The 27,354-nt window shown below is 44.6% G+C and overlaps 1 protein-coding gene and 1 pseudogene across 1 annotated transcript in view; both read right to left on the bottom strand.

The window, feature by feature from the left end:
• The window catches only part of LOC126248372 (uncharacterized), a 148,665-nt gene that overhangs the window by 17,210 nt on the left and 104,101 nt on the right, over nucleotides 1-27,354 (bottom strand). The window lies entirely within an intron of this gene.
• LOC126250278 (5S ribosomal RNA) lies at nucleotides 8,794-8,912 on the bottom strand (annotated as a pseudogene).

The raw sequence follows: 27,354 nt of genomic DNA, 5'->3' as shown, positions 1-27,354 counted from the left end.
CAATGTATGTTCAGAGAAGATTGTGCTGACATCGCTGACAGAGCTTTCTTATCTCCAAAGCCATTAAAAGAACCCTAACATGCTCATGCAATTGCGATATCATCATTAGCACTCCCTTATCTCCAAAGCCATTCCAGCAATCCTACCATGTTCATGCAGTTGTGCTTGATATCTTTTGTTACAGCAGCACTGCCTTCTGTCTGAGGCCGTACTGGGAATCATGACTACAGCATCAGCACTACTTTAGTTCTATGGCCATACCAGTAACTGTCACATCAGCATATTTGGCAATATCCCAAGACCATTGTGGAGAGGAGAGGAGAGGGACTTCCATGTACCCTAGGCACCTCTGACCCCATGCAACTACTCACCAGTCAAATATAAGAAAGTATCTTAATTGCCTAAAATACCAAAACAGTTTGTCAACTAAATTTGCATTACTGACTTCCAAAAATTCGTTTGAAGACTCACTCACCAGTCACAATGGTAATTTTCTTTTTTTTTTGTGATTTCATTCCCTGCCCCATATGGGCAGAGGACGGATGGCAGCGGCACAATCCGCTGCTCTTCAGCCGAGTGACATTACAGTTAATATAAGGTGGAAACTATACACATAGAAGATGATAGGAAGGGGACATAAGAACATAAGTGGAGACAATGGGGGTTAAAATACAAACTGATACAGAGATGTTCATTGTGGGACAGTTAAAAAAAGTCGACATAAAGTAAAGAAAACACAGTTGGCGATTCGTGGAGCACATAAAATACTCTGAAGTCACATGGACAAGTTAAAAGTTGGCCACACTATTAAAATACTCCAGAACGAAGTCACTTTAAAACCACTGTAAGAAACAGAGCACGCACAACAAAGAATAAAATTTGCTGGGAGGGACCTGCTGAGGAAGAGGAGGCCTGAGAGGAGGGGAAAATGAGGGGAGAGGAAGGTGCTGTGGGGGAAGAGGAGCTGGAGCAGGTAGGATGAAAAGGAAAGGTGGGTCAGGGGGAGCACCAAGGGGCAGGAGATGGGTGGGGTGAGAGATGGAGAGGGAAGGCTAGTCAGGAGGGAGCACAGAGACACAGAAGGGGTGCACTGGAAAGGGAGGGGGTGGAGGAGGGAGGAAAACCGCTCAGGGGAAGGGGAGAGGAGAGGGAGCCCTGAGGAGTGGAAGGGGGAAAAGTAGGGTTAGAGTTGGTAGGCGGCGTAGATATCAGGGCGAAGCTCATCATCCAGGAGTGGTGGATGCTGGAAGTTCTGTTGGGAAAAGAGGTTGAGGGTGTGCTGGGGGTGTGGGGATGGAGAGAGGGTGGGACACCACAGTAAAGGTGTGGCAATGGGCTGGGGGTAGAGAAGATAGAAGACACCAGGGGGTGGGGGGATCAAGTCTATGGATGATGTACAGGGTGTGGATGTATTTGAGGAAAAGGAGATGTGGGAAGAGGATGAGGTCATAGAGGATCCATGTGTGGGACGGGAGGTGGATACAGAAGGCGAGGTGGAGGTCATGGCGTTCAAGGATTTGGAAGGTTTTATAGAATCTGGGAGGGGTGGAATTTGAGGTGATGCTGGCAGAACAAAATGTGGGCGGATCAAGGATTTGTAGGCATGTAGGATGGTGGAAGGATGCAGTCCCCATGTCCAGCCAGACAAGAGTTTCAGGAGGTGGAATCTACTGTGAGCTTGGTGCTGGATCGTAAGGAGATGGGGAGTCCAGGTGAGGTGACAGTCGAGGATAAGGCCAAAGTATTTCAGGATAGGAGTGATGTAGATAGGATGACCATAAATAGTGAGGAGAAAATTGTGAAGCCGGAAGGAGGGGGTTGTACAACCTATGACGATTGCCTGGGTCTTCGAAGGGTTGATGTGAAGGAGCCACAGGTTGCACCAGGTGGTGAACTGGTCAAGGTGGGTTAGAAGTTTATGTTGGCACCGTTGAAGGGTAGGATAAAGGGCCAGGAAGTCGGTGCCGTCGGCAAATTGTAGGAGATGAACTGGTGGGGAGGTTTGAGCATATCTGCAGTATACAGGAGATAGAGGAGAGGGGAAAGGATGGAGCTTTGGGGCACACTAGTGGTGAATAGAAAGTATGAGAGTTGGTATTGTGAATAGTTACATAGGAGGGACGACAGGAGAAGAAGGAAGCAAAGAGATGGACGAAACTGATGGGAAGAGCATAGGTCTGGAGTTTAAAGAGGAGCCCACGATGCCAGACACGGTCGTAGGCATTCTGGAGGTCGTGGGAAAGAAAGATAGTGGAGTGTCAGGAGTTAAGTTGGAGGGAAAGAAGATTGGTAAGGTAAAGGAGCTGGTCGTCGGCTAAGAAGGAGGGCCAGAAGCCATACAGGGTAAGAGGAAGGACTTGGTTCTGGTTAAGATAGTGATGAATATGGTGGAAGAGAATGGACTCTAAGACCCTACTGAACACGGAGATGGGGCAGATGGGACGATAGGAAGGTGTCAGAGGGGGGTTTGTTGGGTTTAGGCAACAGCAGGACATGGAAAGTCTTCCACAAGTCAGGGTAAAAGCCAGTGGAGAGGAGGATGCTATACAGGGTGACAAGGGCAGCCAGGAAGAAGGTGGGGGGAGAAACCTTGAGGTGGCAGTAGATGACACGATCGTGACCAGGGGTGGTGTTGCGTTTGGAGCAGAGGACGAGTTTGATGTCATGTGCGGTAGTGGGAGTGTATTTGTTTGAGGGGGGTAAACTGATCCAACTACTAGAAACTGGGGGCGAGTGGCGTGACACAGGTACCAGTGTGTTCAAGGATGGTGGGGAAGAGTGTGTAATAAAAATGGGGATCATTGGGAATGGAGAAGACCTCAGAGAGGTGGGAAGCAAAGGTAATGCGGGGTGGGATGGCTACCAGTAAGGTCATGGAAGGCAGACCAGTACTTGAAGAAAGTTGACAGGAAGGATGGAGTTGAGGCATGTATATGTTTTGTGCTAGTCCTGGCGTTTTTTGCTGCGAGGTGGTTTCAGATGTGTCGTAATTGCCGGTGGCAGAGGAGTGTATCACGGTCACAGGTGTGGAGGAAGGAGCAGTAGGGCCTGTGGGATTCATGGAGAAGAAGGATGGCCTGTGGAAGAAGAGTAGGGTGGTAAGAGTGGATGAGTTTGGTAGGAATGTGGACTTCCACGGCGTCAGTAGTGGCTTTCTGGGGGAAGAAAGAGGTATGGGTGACATCAGCAGGATGGAGAAAGGTAAGGGGATGGCTTTCGATCTGCAAGGTAATGGATTCCCAGTAGGCGTCCCAGTCGGTGCAGTGGTAATCATGGACAGACTTTGGAGGGGCAGCAGGGTGGGGGACAGGAGGCGGCCAATGGGCAGAGGAGATGGTGAGAAGGACTGGAGGGTGGTCGCTACCAATGGGGTCGAGGACGTCCATGGCGATACGACCAAGAAGGTTGGGGGGAAGCAAGGACGACATCTGGGATGGAGTTACTTTTGGGACAGGTGTGCTGCGGGAGGGTAACAAGGTCACAGTGGAGGGTGGCAAGAAACAGATGCCACTGCCAAAGGGTAGCAGGGTCATGGCTGTGGATGTTGAGGTTGGCAGCAATCACATAGGTGGAGAAAGTGTGGTCAACACGGGATATGAACTCATAGGTGAGAGGAGCTGCAGGACAGATATAGGCAGTGGCACAGGTGATGGAGAGGGAGGGAAAAAAGATGCTGAGGAGGTGTTCAGTCAGGTCATTGAACATCGGTTTGGCCAGACAGGGATACGCTTGCAGTAGCCAACAGCCACCCTGCCTCCTGCAAGGGGGAGGGGGCTGTTGGTGCAGTGAAGGAGAGAGGGATGGGTGCGGACAACATCCTAAGTTTGGAAGAAGGTTTTGTTAACGATGAAGGAGTCGACCTGGTGCTGGGATGGGGATTGCTTGAAGAGGTATTTGTTGGCAGGGAGGTTTAAACGGAGGTGTCTAGATGGGTGAAGGTGAAGTGGGCCTGGTTGTGGAAGTATCTGGCGTAGGTATTCAAATGGAAAGGGAGCAGGTGGCAAGAGAGATCTGCTGGACGGTGTGGTGACGTTGGAAGGGGTGGGTATTCTGGAGGGTGATGGTCAGGAACTGGATGATGTCTTTGGATGTAGGGAGGAGGGGGCCGGTGGGAATTGTTGGGGCGCTTGGTTGGTTGATGGGGTGAACAGGGACAGTGAGCTTGTGGTTGGTGGGAGAATGACTTTGCATTTGGAGGAGTAGGTGGGGTGGGGTTCATTGCAGGTGTTGCAGGAAGGAGGAGAGGTGAGGTTAGGACACTGTTTGAGGAAGTGCTGTTCCAACAGGATAATGCACGTCCGCATGTATCCCGTGCCACCCAACGTGCTCTAGAAGGTGTAAGTCAACTACCCTGGCCAGCAAGATCTCCGGATCTGTCCCCCATTGAGCATGTTTGGGACTGGATGAAGCGTCGTCTCACGCGGTCTGCACGTCCAGCACGAACGCTGGTCCAACTGAGGCGCCAGGTGGAAATGGCATGGCAAGCCGTGCCACAGGACTACATCCAGCATCTCTACGATCGTCTCCATGGGAGAATAGCAGCCTGCATTGCTGCGAAAGGTGGATATACACTGTACTAGTGCCGACATTGTGCATGCTCTGTTGCCTGTGTCTATGTGCCTGTGGTTCTGTCAGTGTGATCATGTGATGTATCAGACCCCAGGAATGTGTCAATAAAGTTTCCCCTTCCTGGGACAATGACTTCACGGTGTTCTTATTTCAATTTCCAGGAGTGTATATTAGTGAATTAGGAACTTGTAGTAGTTTACAATAAGTTTTACTTTAGATACTATCCCATAAACCCTGTATCACATTCCAATTGCTTGTGTCACCAGAAGATGGCTGCGCTGTAGAAAACGAGTACTCCTATCACAAGTAAATAGTTGAACTATAGAAAAAAATAGTTCGTTCTTAGTACCGCAATTTTTCTTGAGGTTTTTACTGCCACCAATAGATAGCTGCAATTCAGAAACGTGGATAGTTCATTCTGTGTATCATGAGTAGTTCTGTCTGTCACCAGCAGATGTAAAAAAGAAAAAAAACCACAACAGACTTACTCTAAAAGGTCTGAAAATACGCAGGCAGTGCAAAAAGTGCCATGTTTATACCGATTATATAGGACCAGGTTGATGTTAAGCACATGGAAAAACGTTGTAAGCTTGAAATCTGCGTCTATAGTGTCACAGTTTTCTTATTAGGGAAGTAAGCAGTAAGGTGTTTTATTATGATACACCAAACTGCAGCACAAAAGGAACTGTATCAAAACACACACACACACACACACACACACATACACACACACACACACATACAGAGAGAGAGAGAGAGAGAGAGAGAGAGAGAGAGAGAGAGAGAGAGAGGAGAGACAGAAAGAGACAGCGACACAGAGAGACAGAGACATGGAGAGGGGGGAAGACGGGAGAAACGAGGAGAGACGGAGAGATGGAGAAACACACAGACACACACAGTGAAAAATGTGATATTTCCAAAGACAATATCAAAGTCAATATCTCAAAAATAAATAAAACTACTTACCATTTACTGTGAGACGTCGCACACATTGCAAGCACAATGAAGCCCCAAAGATTAAATATTGCCACATTTAAACTGTTTGTATCACTCATTAAAATGTATGTTTATCGTAATATAAGCACAGCCTCTATGATAATTCGATCAAACATAAAATTGCATTATAAGTAGGATTTTGCACACTTTGGAAGCACAATGAGGCATCAAAGACGTCCAACATAAGTCGATGTATGACCACCATCAATTGCTATAAATACTAAACAAATGCCACAATAGGTATTGAAGTGATATTCTCTAGAACACACACGTTTTTAGATGTGGATGTGGAAGTAGTTGCGTTCTTAACTATAATAGGTCACAACTGGAAATGACATTAGTGAGTGTATCAACCCTTGATGCTGACACAGCAGAAATATGTACTTAATATCAAGTCCTCAACCACATCATTCATGTTCAGACCTGTACTAAGCAAAGGTCAAACAACACGGCTGTAAAAATTATGAGATATGGTACATCAACATTGCAGAGCAACAGCATGGCATTGCCATTTTGGAGAGATGAAGATATCAACGTCGTAATACACAGAAAGCAGAGGCGAAATAATGTTATTACAGCAGTGATAGCACTGGGGAATTACCAAAAATTGCCAAAGAAATGTAATTATAATCCATAACAGAGTATTTGAAAAGAAAGTTACAAGTCATTGTGTAATCCTTAAACAGTGCTGCACAGGGATCACACACGATCCATTCTTCAGTGGTCTCCAGCCTGGCATGTCCTTTAGCGAAGGAAGACATAATAGTTCCCCATAGTCACATGTCTGGATACATTATAAAATCGTTAAGGTGGTTGCCAATAATTTTGTTCCCTTCTGGGATTGCGATTTGACATACATATTTATATTATGTAAGTTTTACTCTACAATTGGACGTAATCCATGTTAAAAATTCAACACCAACTATCTTATCATATAGTATACCCCTAGGTTTCGCTGTATATACGTGATATCACCTCCAAACGAACATTACGCTCCACCTATTAAACTTTACAGGACTACCAAAGCAGGCTGGGTTCGTTACTGTAGATTTATAGTGTAGTTTCGTGAGGAAGAGTAGTATCTAAATACAATGTGCGCTATGCACTTCTGTGTCGTATCTGCTGGAGTCAGAATAGCTTATTGTAGCCACATTAAGATAGAATATAGTTAATGGCGAACCTTTATGGCAAGTGAGAAAAGGCAGAAAGGTTGTTAAACACCATGTAGCGACTGCTCTGCTTGTTATTCGATGGTTGACACCATATGGCAGTAATTGGCACAAAATAATGGTACTCCTACTCAGCACTCGTCTTGTCAAGTCACAACAGAGTATTGCCTCAACCATCGCAGGCCTAGGGGCTTCCAGTCCAATGTGAGCAGAACTGACAGCAAAGCATACATGTGTAGGAGACGCATTACCTGTCTGGGTGCTTGAATACATTGAGTGGATTGGAAACTGTGCAATTTACATGCTGCAAAGGGAAAAAATTACTTGCTGATACTGTCTTAATTACATCAAAAAAGAAAGCTCTAGCTGTAGCTCCATGCACACAAGGAAATGGAGAGCGAACATTTAAATTTACCCACAGTTGTCACATGAGCATTATCAGTAACAGATGATCTTCAGTTGCAGGTTTTACATTTCTATGCATGGTTGATTGTGGGGGTGAAAATCTTTTTGTCTAAGAGTTCCACAATAATGACCTCCCCGCAAGGCATAATAACCTTTCCTTCCTTTATAATAGGGACATGTGTACCGGTAATGCCGCAAATTAGGCAGGGGGTTTCAGAATGCCATCCACGCCGTTAATGGATTCATGTAGACATGCCACTGTGACTATACACGTGTACAATAATCACTCTGTTGGGTGTCCTACTATTTATAGAATGAAGTATGGTAACATCACTGAATTTGTCGGCAGGAATAGTTTTTTTTCTACCCAAAACATACTGTGACACATACCTCTGTGGAAATCGCTGATCCCGGTGTGACCAAGAGCCGTCACATCAAAAACAATGTTGTCACACAGACACATATGACGTATTACTGTGAAAATCACACATTTGGTGTGATCATTAGCCTCCAACCATCCCACTACCCCTATTCTAGAATCCATTGTTCTCCTGCTGTTGTGAACTGGAATCTCAATGCACATTGCTGCACCATGTCGGCGTCAGTTGCATTGGAGGAACAATGACTCAGCACAGCAATACCATGCCTGCTGCGACCTGCTGGTACAACCTGAGAGCGAGACCAGGTCTCAAAAGCTCGAACCTGAGAACTGACAATTCAGGACTGTGCCTGTCGAGACCACCTGGTGCAACCAGAGAACAGACGTGTCTGCTGAATAGCAACTGCAGCTGTGCCATGTCTGCTGGAGACGCGAACGCCACAGGGCACGTGGCACTTCTGTTCAAATCTCCTATTGTTTGAATAAATTAATACAAAGTTTTATTTAAAAAATAATTTGTTTTTAGGTGGACTATGTGATGGTATTTTGTAGAAGCAACCAGCGTAAAGCAAAGGCTGACACAACAGCCAGCCATATACATTTTCAAGTCTTCAGCGTTACACTCAATCCTCAGCACTCACATTAAGCACAATACATATAACGGATAACAACTAATGTCTAATTCTTAATGCCTAACGTCTAATGCATAAATCCAAATGTATAATGTTAGCATCGAACGTATAACACATAATGCATAAGCATAATGCCTATTGCCTAATGCCTAACTCGAGACATCACTGTAAGCTTATCATTGCATGAGCACCTTCCATTACTATAAACGCCAAACAAATGCTGCAACATGTATTAAAGTGGTACATAATCATGATTATTTTGCATTAACTATTACTGTGTTAATCACATGATCATTAACTTTAAATTCTCTAGGTGGTTCTGCCTACCTCTGAGTGGCATTGGATGCCTTGCTTCTCTGCCTGCTTTACGCGTATGTCGCCGCTCCACTGATCATCACATGGAATCTCAATGTGTGGTTCCAGCATGTTAGGATCAGGTGTTGCCTTATTATGTAAAAACACTGTCCAAACAGGCCTTGAAGGTCCGATGGTATGGACTGGCTGCCATGTCATCCTCAGCTCTTAGGCGTTACCAGATGCATATATGGAGGGGCATGTGGTTAGCACACTGCTATCCAGGCCTTTGTCAGTTTTCGCTACCAGTGCCGCTACTTCTCAATCAAGTAGCCGAGTGTATCCCGCTTGCCAACAGCACTCAGCACATCCAGATGGTGACCTACCCAAGTGCTAGCCAAGCCTGACGATGCTTAACTTCGGTGATCTGACGGGAACCGGTGTTACCACTGTGGCAGGGCCATTGGCTGTCTTACTATGTATTGTTAACAAAACGCCACCGTTCCACTTCGAGCCATCTAGGTTTGGAATACTATTTTGAACAGGCAAATAATCTGCTGTGTACACTCCGCAGCAAGGTGATCTTCGCTGATTTCAACATAACACTTTATCAAGAAGAAACTAAATAATGCAGCAGCTTTGTGTAGATGACTATCACCTCAGATGAAGCATATATACTACATAAGTGTCATATTATTTTATACATGTATTATTTAACAGCCAGTGAGCGTCTATGTGCGTGTTATAGTTTTAATGTTTAACTAAATTATCATGTTCTGCTACTTGATTTTGGTTTGTGACGTGAATTTATTTGCATTAAAATAACGCACAGTGCTACCAGTTAGTCATTTAAAATTGTGTATTCACTTAAACATCTCAGAAAGAAGAAGTGAAGGTACACTACGTACTACGTGATCGAAAGTATCCGGACACCTGGCTGAAAATGACTTACAAGTTCGTGGTGCCCTCCATCGGTAATCCTGGAATTCAATATGGTGTTTGCCCAACATTAGCCTTGATGACAGCTTCCACTCTCTCAGGCATACGTTCAATCAGGTGCTGGAAGGTTTCTTGGGGAATTGGCAGCTCATTCTTCACGGAGTGCTGCACTGAGGAGAGGTATAGATGTCGGTCGGTGAGCCCTGGCACGAAGTCGGCGTTCGAAAACATCCCAAAGATGTTCTATAGGATTCAGATCAGGATGCTGTGCAGGCCAGTCCATTACAGGGATGTTATTGTCGTGTAACCACTCCGCCACAAGCCGTGCATTATGAACAGGTGTTCGATAGTGTTGAAAGATGCAATCGCCATCCCCAAATTGCTCTTCAACGGTGAGAAGCATCAATTTAGGCCTTTGCTGTGATAGTGCCACACAAAAAAACAAGAGGTGCAAGCCCTCTCCATGAAAAACACGACCAAGCCATACCACCACCACATCCGAATTTTACTGTTGGCACTACATACACTAGCAGATGACGTTCACCGGGCATTCGCCTTACGCATACCCTGCCATCGGATTGTGTACCGTGATTCTTCACTCCACACAACGTTTTTCCATTGTTCAATCGTCCAACGTTTACGCTCGTTACACCAAGCAAGGCGTCTTTTGGCATTTACCGGCGTGATGTGTGGCTTATGAGCAGCGGCTCTACCACGAAATCCAAGTTTTCTCATCTCCCGCCTAACTGTCATACTACTTGCAGTGGATCCTGATGAAGTTTGGAATTCCAGTGTGATAGTCTGGCTAGAAGTCTGCCTATTAAACATTATGACCCTCTTCAACTGTCTGAGGTGTCTTTCAGTCAAAAGACGAGGTCAGCCTGTACGCTTTTGTGCTGTACGTGTCCCTTCACGTTTCCACTTCACTATCACATCGGAAACAATGGACCTAGGGATGTTTTGAGTGTGGAAATCTCGCGTACAGACGTATGACACAAGTGACACCCAATCACCTGACTACGTTCGAAGCCCCATTCTGATCTCTCACGATGTCTAATGACTACTGAGGTCGCTGATATGGAGTACCTGGCAGTAGGTGGCAGCACAATGTAAGTAGTATGAAAAACGTATGTTTTTGGGGGTATCCGGATGATTTTGATCACACGGTGTATTTGGAGGGAAAAATCGGTAAAGTATGTAGCAAATAATGGGGGAAGGTGGGTGCACTTACAGCGAAAATCATGTTGTCCTTATGTTTTATATCACTTTATATACGTTGCGACATTTGTTTAGCATTTATAGCAATGGAAGGTGCTCATACAATGGTGAGCTTACAGAGAATGTCTTGAGTCACGCGTTTGGCATTATGTGTTAGACATTACACATTATACATTATGCGTTAGGTATTAGGTGTTAGGCGTTAGCCATTGGGAGCTAGTCATTAGACGATAGCCATTAGCTGTTAGCCATTACATGTATTGCACTTCGGATGAGCACTGAGGGCTGACTGGGGCCACGATCTTGTGAAAATGCTTGTAATTGAATGTGGTGTGAGTGTATTCACTAAGCTGGTTGCCTCTACAAAATACAATAAATAAATTGTATTTTTAAACAAAATTTTGTAATTATTTATTGAAAGTATAGGAGACTTCAATAGAAGCCCCAGGTGCACTCTGACTTTCATGTCTCCTGAAGACAAGATGTAGCTGCAGCTACCAATCAGGAAATCTCTGTGTTCTCTGGTTGCACTAGCAGTTCCTGACAGCCATAGTGCTGAGTCAATGGTTCTCAGGTTTGAGCCTTGTGGACCAGGCCTGTCTCTCAAGTTGCACCACAGGTTGCAACAGGTATGGTAATGACGTGTTCAGTCGTCTATTCTCCGATCCCATTGCAGCTGCATATGGGGCAGTGGTGTGAAATGTGATTCCAGTTCACAATAGTTGCAGAACAATGGATACCAGAGTCACAGCCGTGGGAGTGAGTGACTGTTCCTGGTCACATTATGTGTGCAGTTTCCTCAGAAATAAGTAACAACACACGTGTCCGTGTGACAACATTGTTTTCGTGGTGGCAGCTCTCGTTCACACCAGGATCGGCGATTTCCACAGAAATATATGCGTCAGTATAAATTCTGTAGAAAAAGAAACAATACTTGCCGAACACCTCAGTGATGTTACCACGCTGTATCCTGTAAATAGTAGGGCATCCAACAGCATGATTATTGTACTCGTGTATAGTGACAGGAGCATGTCGACATGAATCCATCGGTAGTGCGGCTGGTTTCTTGTAACCCCCTGCAAAGCATGCGATGTAACTGGTCGACATGCAGCTCTCTGTTATAAAGGCGAGAAAGGTTATTGCAACATATGGGGACGCCATTATGGTGGAAATGTTAGACAAAAAAGTTTTCCTCCACACCAGCAGCTGTGTATGGAAATTTAAGAGCTATAACCAAACAGACCCGTCATCTGTTATCGATCCCGGGGACTGGGTTTTTGTGTTGTCCTGATCATTTCATCGTCATCTTTCGTGACAGTGGCTAGATTGGACTGTGTAAAAAAATTGGACTGTGTAAAAATTGTGACTTTGTCCGGGCACTGAGCGCCCCACAAACCAAACATCATCATCATCATCATCTGTTGTCGATAAAGGTGTTGTGACTATTGATGGCACACACACACACGCGCGCGCATACATACACACACACATTTAGGTGACGTAAGTCATGGCATACCTCTTACTATCGTGTCGATCCTTCTTTCCCCCAGCGTTGTGCAGCAACTCGACATGGCATGGACTCAACAAGTCATTCGAAGTCCCCTGCAGAAGTATTGAGCAAACCCATAATTGCGAGTGTTCCCAGGGCAGGATTTCGTGCACAAACTGACCTCTCGATTGTGTCCCATAAATGCTCGATGGGAATCATGTCGAGTGATGTGGGTGGCTAAATCATAAATGTTCGATGGGAATCATGTCAAGTGATGTGGGTGGCTAAATCATTCTTCAAACCAGTAGCGAACAGTTATGGCCCAGTGACATGACAGAATTGTTTGAGAACATGAAGTCCATGAATGCCTACAAATGGCCTCCAGGTAGTCAAACATAACCATTTACAGTCAGCGATTGGTTCAGTTGGACCAGAGGGCTCAGTCCATTCAATGCAAACACAGCCCACACCACTATGGAACCACCAAGAGCTTCCACATTGCCATGTAGACAACTTTTGTGCATGGCTTCGTGAGGTCTATGCCACACTCGAACCCTACCATCAGCTCTCACCAACTTAAATCGGCATCCATCTGACGAGGCCACGGTTTTACAGTCGTCTACGGTCCAACCGATATGGTCACGAGCAGGAGAGGCGCTGCAGGCTATGTCGTGCTGTTAACAAACGCACTCTTGTCGGTCGTCTGCTGTCAAGATCCATTAACGCCGAATTTTGCCATACTGTCCTATCGGATACGTTCGTCATAGCCCCACATTCATTTCTGCAGTTATTTCATTCAGTGTTGCTTGTCTGTTAGCACTGACAACTTTACACAAACACCGCTGCTCTCGGTCGTCAAGTGAAGGCCGTCGACCACTGCGTTGTCAGCGGTGAGATGTAAAGCCTGAATTATGTTATTCTCGGTACACTGTTGACACAGTGGATCTCGGAGTACTGAATTCTTTAACGACTTCCGAAACGGAATGTCCCAGGCAGTTAGCTCCAACTACCATTCTGCGTTCAAAGTCTGTTAATACCCGTTACGCGGCCATAATCACGTCGGACACCTTTTCTTATGAATTACCTGAGGAGAAATGACAGCTCCACTAATGCACTACCCTTTCATACCTTGTATATACGATAATACCGCCATCTGAATATGTACATATCGCTATTTCATGACTTGTCACATCAATGTACAGGTGTAGGACGTAGAGTTAAGCAGTATAGGAATACATCCAAATTCGGTTACAGAACCCATGCCTCAGTACAGTACAGGTGAAATCGTACAGGGGCCTCAGTAGCCTATACACAGCACGCAGCAGGCTAGATTAGCACCATCCAACAAGTGGCCACTTGCTGCTAAGTAGCGGCCAGGTAAAGTAAGTGAAGTAGCGTACATTTATACTGATAATTGTGATGAAACGGTGTACTTTTACTGTGTTGGCGGTTTGCAGCATTGGCAGGAAAAGGATGATCTGTGGACAACGCACACCCAGTAGATCTCCAGATATATGCTTTTGATACGACCAAATGGCATTGACTTTGTGGATACTATCTGTGGGACAAAAAAGTTATAATTACAGCAAAAATGATCTGTCAAATATTAAACTTGTGGCAAGTAATCTGGACAAAGAAGTGTCACTGAACAGCATGTGGTTGAGGGGGCTCGTCTGTGTAAAATTTCCTTCCAGGACGAGGTGCGCGCAATATTCCATCCATGTGGATACATTAATGCATTTGTTAAGTATGCGCTCTCCATTACCTCGTGTGTTGTACATTGGGAGCTATAGCATCTACAGTTAGAGCTTTCTTTTTCAATGTGATTAAGACAGTATCAGCGAGTAATTTTGTTCCCTTTGCAGCATCTAAATTCCACAGTTTCCAAGCCACTCAATGTATTCAAGCACCCAGACAGGTAATGCGTCTTCTACACATGTATGCTTTGCTGTCAGTTCTGCTCACATTGGACTGGAAGCACTTGGGCTGCGGTAGTTCAGGCAATACTATATTGTGATTTGACAAGGCAAGTGCTGAGTAGGAGCAGTTGCTTCCATATGGTGTCAACTACCGAATAACAAACAGAGCAGTCGCTACATGGTGTTTAACAACCTTTCTGCCGTTTCTCACTTGCCATAAAGGTTCGCCATTAACTATATTCTATCTCAATGTGGCTACAATAAGCTATTCTGACCCCAGCAGATACGACACAGAAGTGCACAGCGCACGTGGTAGTTAGATACTACTCTGCCTCACGAAACAACACTATAAATCTACAGTAACGAAATCAGCCTGCTTTGGTAGTCCTGTAATGTTTAATAGGTTGAGCGTAATGTTCGCTTGGAGGTGATATCACGCATATACAGCGAAACCTAGGGGTATACTATATGATAAGACAGTCGGGGTTGAATATTTAACATGGATTACGTCCAACTGCAGAGTAAAATTTATATAAAATGTATATATTTTTTAAATCACAATCGCAGGAGGAAACAAAATTATTGACAACCACTGTATCGATTTTATAATGTATCCAGACATGTGACTATGGGGAACTATTATGTCTTCCTTGGCTATTTTAGGACATGCTATTACCAGGCTGGAGACCACTAAAGACTGGATCGAGTGTGATCCCTGTGCAACATTGTTTAAGGATGTACACAATGACTTGTACCTTTCTTTTTAAATACTCTCTTATGGTATATAATTACGTTACTTTGCCAATTTTTGGCAATTCCCGACTGCTATCGCTTCTATAATAACATTATTTTGTCTCTGTTTAATGCGTATTACGACGTCGGTTTCGTCGTCTCTGCAAAATGGCAATGCCATGCTGTTGCTCAGCGATGTTGAAGTACTATATCTCATAACATTTACAGCCATTTTGCTTACTCTTTGCTTATTAGAGGTCTGAACATGAGCGATGTGGTTGGGGACTTGATATTAAGTGACATCTTTGATGCCTCATTGTGCTTCCAAAGTGTGCGACATCCTACTGATAATACAATTTCATTTTTGATCGAATTTTCGTAGAGGTCGTGCTTATATTACGATAAGCATACATTTTAATGAGTGATACAAATAGTTTAAATGTGGCAATATTTAATTTTTGGAGCTTCATTGTGCTTGGAATATGTGAGACGACTCGTAATAAATGGTAAGTAGTTTTATTTATTTCTGAGATTGACTTTGAGACTGTCTTTGGAAATTCCACATTTGTCACTGTTACTATTTATGTCATGTGTTGATATGTTAATTAACTTTTTTTATTGCAGACGTATTTTTGAAAAGAATTTAGGATATTGTGGCATCACATTATTGTCGTATACCTAACCTCAGCTACCATGAGCACATAATCGGTGTAAACATCGCGCTTTTTGCACTGCCTGCATGCTTTTCAGACCTTTTAGAATACAGCTACATCTTAGATGTTGAAAATATTTGAATTAAAATTCTGTTGTTTTTTTTAAACAGTGGTGCCATCTGTTGGTGACAGAACTACTCTTTGTACAACGTATGACCTTTTCACATTTCTGGAGTGCAGCTATCTACTCGTATTAGTGTCAGTAATAACCTGAAAGAAAATCGTGGCACAAAGAACGAACATATGCTGGTGACAGGAGCAATTGGGATATGAAACAGAACTTGACGATATTTCGTGTTTCCAGGGTTTGTGGGATAGTATCTGAGTTAAAGCTCATTGTAAACTAAGTTTAATTCCTGGTTCACTATTTATATATTTTAAACAAATTTTGGTGTTTATTATACACAGAGTAATTTGGTATCTTCACATTCCAATATTCTATGCCGAATGAGCTGTAGCTTCTAATGGAATTTACCAATGTGACTGCTGAGCCAGTCCTTAAAAGAATTTTTAGAAGCCAGTAGTGCGAATGCAGTTGACAAAATTTTTCGCTACTTTTAGCAGTTCAGATATTTTATCGTGTTTGGCTGGCAAGTGGTTGTGCTGGGTCACAGGCATGTAGGGTGCATAAGGGGCCCTCCTCCCCCTCCTATTCCCTCCCCTCCATGGGCTTGGCACATGGATGGAGTTGCTGATGCTGGCGTCATGATCTCCGGTATGGCTCTAATGATAAGGAAGTGCTGATGCTAATGTCATTGAGTCCTGGTATGGCCTTTGTAACAATGTAGTGCCTATCCTGCTGTCGGTGAAATACACTCAAAGGGAAGCATGGAGACAAGCAGTAGAAATCCCGACCGTGTTTAGACAGGCATTATTTTCCTGAATGTATACCTAGAATAGCTTGCCATGAAGGGCAACAGAAATGGGGTGTAAAATATCGTCAAATACTGCTGTGCTATAGAACTTGGTGATGCAGATGATAACTGATGAATTTGTGGTGCCACCCCAGACCATCACTCCTGGTAGTTGGGCAATAGGGCGGGCGACAGTCAGGTTCCTATCCCACCACAGTCCAGGGTGTCTCTACTCACTTCTTCACTGGTCATTAGGGCTCATTTCTAAGTGGGACTGATCACTGAAGACAATTCCACTCTAGTCAATGATATTCCAGGCTGAAGACGTGACTTTAGATACCCAGGACAGTGGAGAGATACCAACCTAACTGTCGCCTGCCATATGGCCCAACAATCAGGAGTGATGGCCAGGGGTGCCATTTCCTTTCCTAGCAGGTTCCTTTTGGTTGTCATCTGTAGCCCCCTTACAGCACAGCAGTACGTCGACGATATTGTATGCCCCATTTTGTTGCCCTACATGGGAAGCCATCCTAGGCATACATTTCAGCAAGATAATACCTGCCTCCACACGGTGAGAGTTTCTACTGCTTATTTTCATGCTTTCCAAATCTTGCCTAGGCCAGCAAGATCGACAGATCTCTCCCGAATTGAGAATGGTTGGAACATTATGGGTAGGACCCTCCAACCAGTTTGGGATTTTGGTGATCTAACGGGCCAATTGGACAGAATTTGGCACAATATCCCACAGGAAGACATCCAACAACTCAATCAATCAATACCAATCTGAATATCTGCTTGAATAAGCGCCAGAGGTGGATATACATGTCTTTGAGCTGTTCTATTTGTGAGGGTCTTTCTCTTGAATAAATCAACTAATTTTTAAAATTGTAATCATTTGTTTGTCTTTACATGTACATCACATCTACTGATATCCGTCGCATTCAAATAATTGCTTTATGGTACTTTTTTGTCTTAGGGTATATAAAAAGCACAACTGCTTGAGCATGGTAGGATCCCTGGAATGGCCTTGGAGATAAAGAAGTGTTAATAATGACTTCAGCAGAATATAAAAGGCGCAATTGCATGAGTGTGGTAGGATTCCTAGAATGGCCTGGAGATAAGCAAGCGCCGGTGCTGATGTCAGCACATTCCTTGCCGGAACATGCACTGGCCTAGTATTTTTCTGAACCATTGAGGTTGGTACTGTCTTGTTTTGGGGTTTCTTTTTGTTATAGACGGTAGCTAAATGGAATCATATTGTTATATTCGGTAGTATTTTATTATGCGCCTGCGCTTTGGGAAGGAGGGAGGGCAAATGACGAGGAGTTCTTTTCTCTCAGGTGGCGTGCCAGCATGTACAGCCAGGACGAATAAGGTCTTATTTCTGTCCCTGCACATCATCCAGAGGGGAGTAGGGGCTGAATTACGGAGCCATCGTCTTGAATCTGGAGCGGTTTTCTCAAGACAATCCGACGTCCTGTTAACAAGTCATTGGTGGACGCTGGGATTTACTTTGAATGTGTGGAAGATGAGAAACGTGGTGCGCAGGCTGGAAGACACCTTTGGGTAATTGCAGAAGGAAGCATAAAAGACGGAATTTTGGCAGAAGTCCAGGAGGAACTCTGTGGATAGCAACTCTCTTACGAGAAGCCGAGGGAGCAGTTTAAACAGGTAATCGACCTGGTGCCAACAGCACTGATTCGGTGAAAGAGCAAATGGATAAATGCAGGCAAAAAACTTTTGAAGAGAGTGTTTGGGATAGCTGATGACGAAGATATTCACAATTTAAACATCATACTAGGCGATGTACAAGTAGTAGTGGACGCTACGAAGGCTAAGTTACAATGGTGTATCACCAACCAGTGGATATGAAGCAGGCTCTGCTGGATAATAAAAGGCTGGTATGGGAATTGCCAACGGAATTAGTGCAGTATATGCATAATACCAAGCTGACCGTAAATTCGGTACTGCAGTACCAATGTTACTAAGAAGTACGATGCAATATTCCTTTGCAGCGCCAACGGTTGTCATGAAATACATGAAATGTATTCACAATTGCGAATCCGGACACCATCAGTTGTGTAATGGAATGATCACAATGAAAATTTGTGTCAGACCGGGACTCCAGACCGGATTACATGCTTATCGCGAGTGGTTGCCTTACCACTAGGTTGTCCTAGCACGCCTCACAGCCAGACCCAAACTTCCAAGTGTCGTCTAATATGAGTCTACAGTCTGTATTTCTATATCAATTATGTGTATTTCTGTACAGGGAAAATGTTTGTCCATATTCGCAGCTGCGAATATACACTCCTGGAAATGGAAAAAAGAACACATTGACACCGGTGTGTCAGACCCACCATACTTGCTCCGGACACTGCGAGAGGGCTGTACAAGCAATGATCACACGCACGGCACAGCGAACGCACCAGGAACCGCGGTGTTGGCCGTCGAATGGCGCTAGCTGCGCAGCATTTGTGCACCGCCGCCGTCAGTGTCAGCCAGTTTGCCGTGGCATACGGAGCCCCATCGCAGTCTTTAACACTGGTAGCATGCCGCGACAGCGTGGACGTGAACCGTATGTGCAGTTGACGGACTTTGAGCGAGGGCGTATAGTGGGCATGCGGGAGGCCGGGTGGACGTACCGCCGAATTGCTCAACACGTGGGGCGTGAGGTCTCCACAGTACATCGATGTTGTCGCCAGTGGTCGGCGGAAGGTGCACGTGCCCGTCGACCTGGGACCGGACCGCAGCGACGCACGGATGCACGCCAAGACCGTAGGATCCTACGCAGTGCCGTAGGGGACCGCACCGCCACTTCCCAGCAAATTAGGGACACTGTTGCTCCTGGGGTATCGGCGAGGACCATTCGCAACCGTCTCCATGAAGCTGGGCTACGGTCCCACACACCGTTAGGCCGTCTTCCGCTCACGCCCCAACATCGTGCAGCCCGCCTCCAGTGGTGTCGTGACAGGCGTGAATGGAGGGACGAATGGAGACGTGTCGTCTTCAGCGATGAGAGTCGCTTCTGCCTTGGTGCCAATGATGGTCGTATGCGTGTTTGGCGCCGTGCAGGTGAGCACCACAATCAGGACTGCATACGACCGAGGCACACAGGGCCAACACCCGGCATCATGGTGTGGGGAGCGATCTCCTACACTGGCCGTACACCACTGGTGATCGTCGAGGGGACACTGAATAGTGCACGGTACATCCAAACCGTCATCGAACCCATCGTTCTACCATTCCTAGACCGGCAAGGGAACTTGCTGTTCCAACAGGATAATGCACGTCCGCATGTATCCCGTGCCACCCAACGTGCTCTAGAAGGTGTAAGTCAACTACCCTGGCCAGCAAGATCTCCGGATCTGTCCCCCATTGAGCATGTTTGGGACTGGATGAAGCGTCGTCTCACGCGGTCTGCACGTCCAGCACGAACGCTGGTCCAACTGAGGCGCCAGGTGGAAATGGCATGGCAAGCCGTTCCACAGGACTACATCCAGCATCTCTACGATCGTCTCCATGGGAGAATAGCAGCCTGCATTGCTGCGAAAGGTGGATATACACTGTACTAGTGCCGACATTGTGCATGCTCTGTTGCCTGTGTCTATGTGCCTGTGGTTCTGTCAGTGTGATCATGTGATGTATCGGACCCCAGGAATGTGTCAATAAAGTTTCCCATTCCTGGGACAATGAATTCACGGTGTTCTTATTTCAATTTCCAGGAGTGTATTTCCTGTATTACATGACGGCCGCAATGCCTGCTCGTGCATGCATGTCTGAAGGAACATTGCATCGTGATTCTTAACAACACAGGCACTGCAATATCGTATTTATCCGCCGATACTAGACAGCGACTTAACAGTTAACATGTCCTGCCCCAATGTCGGCATTCCATGATGTGTGTACGAGTACAGGTTCTGACGCATGAACGATGACACATGGAAGTTTGGGTCTAGCCGTGAGTCGTGCATGGATAGCCTAGGCAGTTAAGGCGACCGTTCGCGTATAGTGGCAAATCCGGGTTCGAATCCCGGTCTGGGACAAATTTTCACTATCGACATTCCATGTTCGATCTTTGTCCGTACTCGCAGCTGCAATACGCTTCATGACAACAAATTATGAGCTATAATGTGTACAGAATCAACTGGACGCAGTAGGTCGGCTAGACTGTTATGAATTTTGACATACAGTATCAAGTATCAATGACTTAAGACTGTTGCGCCATAGCAGTTCTTACAAGGGAATGGTCCAATAAGACATATCGAAACATACTCCGAAATTTTTTTATACAGGAAGAAGACAACGAAAGAAATGCACTGCCAAAATTTTAGCTGCTACGAGGCATTGCAGTATTTTGTAAAAAATATTGAAGTTACACATTTATGCCGTGCGACGAACAGCTTATAACAGCGATTTGAATAACCCCACCCTCCTAGCGCGCGACTCGGCGAATCAATCACGCAGCGCCGCGTAGTGGAATTATCTGGAGTTCACAGACACCAATTTTAAGCACCTGAAGTCTGGTTTACGATGGAGCGAATGGAAGTGAACATGTGTGAATGGGCAGTTACAGAAAATTCACTACTATTCGCTTGTGTATGGATAGAATCGTTTCTACTAGAGGAAACGGAAGAAAACGCGACTTAGCTGACATTGCCTATGAACGCCGTGTTATTAGTTTTTAGTGATAATATTCGGCATACAGGATACAACTCTACCTTGTTAGAGCCACAATGCGAAACTTTGCTATTCAGGGAGAATTATTTTGCATGGCGAGCGCACTGTTCTTGACGGAGTATGCAAAATGGCGCAGGGAAGGAATAATTTGTTGTCTCAATTTGTACGGAAGCATGACATGCGTGGAGATCGTGCACTTTACACGGAATTGCATCTCCATCTCTCCTTAGCACTGGTCCGAAATTTTCCTTGTATGTCGGCTGCCATTTTTCCTTGGCTTCTCATTACCATTCGGGGGAAATTTGTAAACAGAACACTAATTACCGACTTCGAGCATCATCTCAAGAGGTGATACAGCTAGCGTTTCCACTATGCGTGTAAGGTCTAATGGTTATATTCTTTTTTTTATCTAAAACAAAAATTGCCTAGTGGGAAAGCCTGCGCTTCGTGATCCACAGAGCACGGTATCTAATCCCGTTTAGACCACAACTTTTTCACTATGATTTTTAACCGTGCATTCACTCAAAATGGTTCAAATGGCTCTGAGCACTATGGGACTTAACATCTATGGTCATCAGTCCCCTAGAACTTAGAACTACTTAAACCTAACTAACCTAAGGACATCACACAACACCCAGTCATCACGAGGCAGAGAAAATCCCTGACCCCGCCGGGAATCGAACGTGCATTCACTCATCATAGGTGTTGGAGTGGCCACGAAAGACATGTGGTTCGGATTCCACGTTAAACTGCAGGTCTCAGTTTTCCGATTAGGCAACTGGGGAAGGTTGGGGACACGTAATTAGCTGCAGTGGCGTCCAGTTGAAAGACTTGCAAGAGACGTACCGGGTACACCACACACAATTCTCTTTTGTTCGTGCTTGTTAGCTTGTTTGCTCCGGTGAAAACCTGGATTACTCTACAAACTTTTTTTTGAGTAACTTCATATCGGCAGTTTAATTCTTCCACATGTAATTCTGATAGAAGTGACTAGCAGAGAAAATAAAATCATAGCCGTGTTTGATGTCACAGACGCCATCCATCAATGAGGAATAGTAATTTATTGACATGAAATGTGTCTTGCACTACTACGTTTTATAACAATTCTTAAAAGCCATTCCTAATAATAATGTTTGAAAGTTATACATTTGACTATCAGTAAAACAGTTCTTTGTTTATTCCCTGTAGTCGTCACAAAAATGCGACGTGTCTATTGAATTACAAAAACAAACATTTTTCTTGCACCATGCACACCGGACAAAGGAAAAATTGATGCAGTCAAGCACTTCGCAGTAACCACTAGTTTTATTTAGACAGAACTGGGATGGAGTCAGAAATGGTCCCGACCGTTGTTCTACATGTTGCACTGCATATCAGGCATACTTGATCAGATTCGTAAAGCGTGGCGAAGAAAACTGGTAATGCACAAATGACAGGAGCTTAAGAATACTGTTCCACTGACAAACCTGAAATGAGAGAAAGTATCGGAAATTATGTTGTCTGATAATATCCTGAAAAATGCTTTCCACTGTCGAAAAAATTCGTTATCGAGAGGTTGAATCGCACTAGTAGTTCCAGGCTGAATCCATACTACATCTACAGATTTTTCGTCGTCTTCCACAAAAACGGAGGCGTCGTTATGTTCAGACCAAGAATCCAACAAAAGCAATGAATTAATTTCTGCAGCTGGTAGGAATACGTTTCGAACGAAGTGTTGAAAATTATTCTTTCCCATTTTTCCAGATTTTGATATGTCGATTACAATATTTTTGCAACTAAGCAGTCCATTTTTTTATTTTTGGTCCTAATTTACACTGCGGTTCTTGAAGACAGATACACAACTGCGGAGACAGTAAAGCACTCATAATTATCACTGGCATTATCGTATATGAATGTGTCATTGCATTCATTGATTCGGCAACCGACTCCGTCTTTTTTTCATCCCGAAATAATAAAGTGCGGTGTGCACGCAGTTCTTTCACGAAACCTGACTGATCAGCGTTATAAACTGCAGTTGCGGGGATAACAGCAGGTTTCGTCTTTACGTCAGCTATGAATTTCTCTATAGCATTGTCTGTCACTGGCAGCTGCTCTACAGTTTTACGTGACGTAAACTTGGTAATTTTGCGACATCCTATTCTCTACGATTTCTTGAACCTGCGCAGCCAGGTCGACGAAGCCTGCAAGTTAACAATAATCATGCAAGATGCAATTCGGAGGGCCCAGTCTCGTAAATCTCCATCGGTAACCGTGCATAGCCTCTACGGAGCAGTTCTAAATCTTTCGAACAGTTTTTCATTCAGATGGTTTCCGGTTTCCGTTTGGCGCATATTTCTTACTTCATGTAATTCATTCTTCCATTTGCACAGTTGACATTCCTATTTTACGAAACGAAAACGCCTTTGCATACTGCGTAACTTCAAGCGTTTTTTCCCTCCTTCGTTTAACCAATATTTCACTGCCTTTTCTTTGTCGCTGAAAGCTGTTGCAGTAAGTAATTTTTTTAGGCTTGGAAGGTATTCTTCTTCAGAACTTTTACGGGCACAACTGACGTCGTCCGAATCACAATTCATGGAATCGTCACAGTTATTTCCCGTTTCTTCTGGCGTATCCACAATTTCAAACGAAATGTCGATGTCATTTGAATGAATGTCAGGGAAATCAACTAATGACACATATGTACGTCCTCAGGAGAAGTAGGTGATTTCGGCTACAAACCATGTTCTTCATATTTCATCATTGGTAAATTGAGAACGTTAATTGGATTTCACATTACTGTGAAACTGGAAAAAAAGGTACTATTAGCAGCCATGGGTTACGAAAGCACAATAAATATTAATTCCGCTTCATCTGTATTGTCAATACGAAAAGCAAATGATAATTTGTAATAGATGTTACTTGAGTTGCTAATTCGAGAGAGTAGTGACTGTGTATTGTAGTGTCAGAGAAACTGTCAACGACGGCAACCTCAAACGTCCTTTACAAATTACGATCGGATTGTGTCGTGTTTCCTGTTTGCAAATGTACGGCCGACGTCGGGTCTGTGTGTGTGTGCGCGTGCGCGCCTAGTTGCTCATGCGCAGTTGCTACACCGCCAGTAGGGGTGTACATTTCTACCGCCGTCCGCAGCCCGTGTTCTAGTGCCCCTGGATCAGGGGGTCCCGGGTTCGATTCCCAGCCGGCTTGGGGATTTTCTCTGCCTGGCGACTGGGTGTTTGTGTTGTCCTCATCGTTTCATCATCATCATTCGTGACAGTGGCTGGATTGGACTGTGTAAAAACTGGGACTTTGGGAGCTGATGACCGTGCAGTTGAGCGCCCCACAAACCGAACATCGTCTACAAACCAAAACATTTCTGTCGCGATACGAATTTGGCAATTATCAGCTATTTTTTTAATACTTGCAGTGCCTCTTAGCAGCTAAAATTTTGACAGTGCATTTCTTTCGTTGTCTTCTTTCTGTGTAAAAAATTTCAGGGTGGGTTTCGACATGTCTTATTGGACAATTACCTTGTTAGCAGGACTACGAGAGCCGGCCGAAGTGGCCGTGCGGTTAAAGGCGCTGCAGTCTGGAACCGCGAGACCGCTACGGTCGCAGGTTCGAATCCTGCCTCGGGCATGGATGTTTGTGATGTCCTTAGGTTAGTTAGGTTTAACTAGTTCTAAGTTCTAGGGGACTAATGACCTCAGCAGTTGAGTCCCATAGTGCTCAGAGCCATTTGAACCAGGACTACGAGAAGCTCAGAAGCATTTTATAACTGAGTTACGGCACATAGTGAGCCCAGCTAAGAGCTATTTAGCGTTGGTTTACCACATGGCGGTAGTCGAAACGAGGACATACAGAGCGAGACTACGTTTTTGATAGTAGGCTTGAACGCTCGGTATCAATGTTTTATTGTACCCCATTATCCAGTGAGATAGGGCTCGGTAGGGAAATGGGTACAAGTAGGCACCAGCAGAGTACCAATAATTTCAGAAAACAGGCGAACCTATGTGCTGATGTTCAGGTAAGAGTTACAGGGTTGCCAACAGGAGAGTATCACAGTCTGCCCACGCCGAGTAGACGGACTGGCATACGGGATTCTGAAGTACAGTTGTTCCTGTGGGAATCTAAAGCAACAGAGCATTGGAGGAAGTATTAATGCCTATTAGCATTTTTAAAGAACAAAACATTGGTACACACACCAGAGATTATAACACTGAATTGTTACAAATAGACAAAAACACAGGGTATGACTAAGACGGAGCTAAAAGACAGCGGAATTCTAATAAACTGAACTGATTGTGATATTTCCAGGACAAAATTTCGCCTACCAGCCATATCATCTACGACAAGGATGCAGTTATCACATCACTTGCTGTTTTGGTCAGAGAAGCCACTGGAGATACTGCCAGTCGAAAACCAAACATTTCTAAACGATACCTTAAACCTGGATATCCTTTACTCATTACACCAACCAATAGCGTCACAAAAGTGGCGGATTTCCGCAGAAAAGATGATGGAACACATTCAACAGCACCGCGAGAAACAGTGAAACTAGGTCATGAACATAAGCATTTCAGCTACTAGTACTATATCTAAATCTACATGGACACTCTGCAAATCACAGCTACTGAAAATCACATTTAAGTGCCTGGCAGAAGGTTCATCGAACTACCATAATTCTCTATAATTTCAGTCTCGAACAGCGCGCGGAGAAAACAAACACCTATATCTTTCCGTGCGAACTCTGATTTCCCTTATTTTACTATGGTGATCACTTCTCCCTATTCAGGTCGGCGTCAACAAATAATTTTCGCATTCGGAGGAGAAAGTTGGTGATTGAAGTGTCGTGAGAAGATTCCGCCGAAACGAAAAACGCCTTTGTTTTAATGATGTCCACCCCAAGTTCTGCATCATTTCAGTGACACTCTCTCCCCTATTTCGCGATAATACAAAACGTGCTGCCCTTCTTTGAACTTTGTCGATGTACTCCGTCAATGCTATCTGGTTTATTTATTTATTCGCATTTCTAGGGCCCTCCGCGGGCAGACCGTTCGCCGAGTGCCGGTCTTTCAATTTGACGCTACTTCGGAGGCCTGCAGTCGAGCTACGGTCACAGGTTCGAATCCTGCCTCGGGCATGGATGTGTCTGACGTCCTTAGGTTAGTTAGGTTTAAGTAGTTCTAAGTTCTAGGGGACTGATGACTTCAGAAGTTAAGTCCCATAGTGCTCTGAGCAATTTGAACCATTTTTGAATCTGCAGTCGGTGAGGATGGTAGGAGGACGATGAGAACAGCACAAAACCCAGTCCCTGGGCGGAGAAAGTTCCCCGACCCAGCTGGGAATCGAACCCGGGCCAAGAGGGTGGACAATCCGTCACGCTGACCATCCAGCTACCGGGGGCGGGCAATACTATCTGATAACGATCCCACACTGCACAGCACTACTCCAAAAGCGGACGGACAAGCGTAGTGTAGGCAGTCTCTTTAGTAGATATCTTACATTTTCTAAGTGTCCTGCCAATAAAACGAAATCTTTGGTTAGCCTTTCCCCACAACATTTTCAATGTGTTCCTTCCAATTTAAGTTGTTCGTAATTGTAATTCCTAGGTAGTTAGTTGAATTTATGGCTATTAGATTTGACAGATTTACCGTGTAACCAAAGTTTAACGGATTCCTTTTAAGCACTCATGTGGATGACCTCACACTTTGCATTATTTAGGGCCAATCGCCAATTTTTGCACCATACAGACATCTTTTCTAAATAATTTTGTAATTTATTTTGATCTACTGATAACTTTGCTAGATCATCAACGTCAGCATCATCTGCAAACAACCTAAGACGACTGCACAGATTGTCTCCTAAATCGTTTGTATAGATAAGGAACAGCAGAGAGCCTATAACACTATCTCTGGGAACGCCAGAAATCGCCAGAAATCACTTCTGTTTTGCTCAATGGCTTTCCGTCAATTACAACGAACTGTGACCTCTCTGACAGGAAATCACGAATCCAGTCACATAACTGAGACGATATTCCATAAGCACGCAATTTCACTACGATCCGCTTCTGGGAATCTAGAAATACAGAATAATTCTGAACTCCCTTGTCAATTGCACTCAACACTTCGTGTGTGTAAAGAGCCAGTTGTGTTTCAGAAGAACGATGTTTTCTAAATCCTTGTTGACTTTGTGTCAATTGACCGTTCTCTTCGAGGTTATTCATATGTTCGAACACAATATATGTTCCAAAATCGTGCTGCATATCGACATTAATGATATGAGTCTATAATTTAGTGGATTACTCCTACTACCTTTCTTGAATATTGATGTCACCTGTGCAACTTTCCCGTCTTTGGGTACGGATCTTCCGGCGAGCGAACGGTT

The sequence above is a fragment of the Schistocerca nitens genome, chromosome 3 (genome assembly GCF_023898315.1).
Source record: "Schistocerca nitens isolate TAMUIC-IGC-003100 chromosome 3, iqSchNite1.1, whole genome shotgun sequence".
Taxonomy (NCBI): domain Eukaryota; kingdom Metazoa; phylum Arthropoda; class Insecta; order Orthoptera; family Acrididae; genus Schistocerca; species Schistocerca nitens.
Note: the sequence above shows the minus strand (reverse complement) of the source record. Positions and strands in the feature narration are given on the sequence as shown.